Genomic DNA, 1,873 nt, shown 5'->3' with positions numbered 1-1,873 from the left:
ACATACCTGAAATTCTATTTACAGTAGATTGAATTTTTGAGTTTTGTAATCACTCCAAGAAATTTTATATAAAATAACATACCTGAAAATTGTGTCGCTATATACTAGACTTTTTGATTTCTGTGATTTTGGAGAAAACAATGGCATCCACCACCAGTTTCAATCGTAAAAATGATAAAACTGAATGTGTTACTTGTGGGAAACTAATCTCAAGGAACAATTTATCGGTACACAGGGCAAGATGTAGCGAAACAGGTTCGAGAATTAATCGTTCGTTACCTTCTAAGCCCTGTGCTCGATGCGGAAAGATGATCAGCATTACAAATTTAAGTAAACATCTCAAAATTTGCAAACCATCGACCGAACAAGGAACATCGAAAAGGAAAATCGATAATTCAGAAACGGAAGCTTCCACTTCCAAGCAAATTAAATTATCTAATGAACGCAAACCAATTAGATCTGCATTTAACGACCAACTCCAGGATTTTTCAATTAAGTCAGAACCAGGTCGTGACATCGTTAGTTTCTTGGATGAAACGAAAACATCTGTACTAAATATTTTAAAAGATAAACTTGAAAACAACTCTATAAAAGTATACGTTGTTCTGTTTTCTGAATACAAGAAAGTTGATGGCACAACAAGTATTTTTTATCATCGTACAAAAAACCAGACTCTTTATTTGGCGGACGTCGAAAATTTGGACAACTTCTATTATAAAGTTTCCAACGAGCTGGTTAAGAAACATGACGATTTCGAGGCTAAAGGGTCGGGATGGTCTCTATGTGGAAGTCCTCACACGTTAACTGTTTACGTGAACCGATTCTCGCCTCTTCGAGCTTCCAGCTACGTTCCTCTTCCACCGAACATTCAACACAAGAGGGCTGTGTTAAATATACAGAACAGCGATAACAAGTGTTTTCTCTGGTGTGTGTTGGCTGCACTGCATCCTGTTCATTGCAAAAATAATCCACAGTGGGTTGGACATTACAAACAATACGAGACCGACTTTCAAAGTGTAATGTCTGACATCGAATACCCGGTGACATTGTCGGATATAACAAAGTTCGAAAATTGTACAGGAAAACGCCTCGCTATTAATGTGTATTCCTTCACGTCAGATAAATATCTCGTGCACCCTGTCAGGATAAGCGATATCGACGATGACGATGCCTGTGTAATAAATCTCCTTCTAATTTCAAACGAGGATGTTCATCACTACACGCTAATTCGTTCACTATCACGTTTGGTCAAAAGTCAAACAACCAAGTATGAACATTGCATCGAAGTTTGCCCGAGATGCCTAACCACGTTCGACGATCGAAAACAACTCGATTATCGAAATTACACCGGACGTCAAATTGCTATCGAGAAACTTGCCGAACATAAAATTTATTGCGGCGACAACAGACCGGCTAGAATGTTGATGCCCGAAACGAACGAAGTCGAAGAATTCAAAATGCACAAGGCATTGTTGGAACATCCCGCAATCATCGTCGCAGATTTCGAGGCGTTCCTCAAACCACTCTCCTACTGCGAACCGGATCCCGAAATTTCCTCCACAACGCCGTACCAGCTTCATCAACCTAATAGTTTCGGCTATGTTGTTGTGCGACGTGATAAAATAAATGAAGCATATATATATCGCGGGCCAAATGTAATCGAACACTTCCTGGAAAAAATGGTGGAGGAGGTTGAGGTAATTGGTAGCGTACTGCTTACATCAAAACCGATGGCACCTTTAACTGAAAATGAACTTCAAAATTACAATTCCACTGAGGTGTGTCCGGTATGTGATCAAAGTTTCACTGATGAGAACAAAAAAATATTCCACCACGATCATTTCAGCGGAAACTACATAGGTGGAATTTGCAA

This window comes from Lepisma saccharinum, chromosome 1, assembly GCF_977018435.1.
Source record: "Lepisma saccharinum chromosome 1, izLepSacc3.1, whole genome shotgun sequence".
Lineage (NCBI taxonomy): Eukaryota > Metazoa > Arthropoda > Insecta > Zygentoma > Lepismatidae > Lepisma > Lepisma saccharinum.
This window is presented reverse-complemented; position numbering follows the sequence as displayed.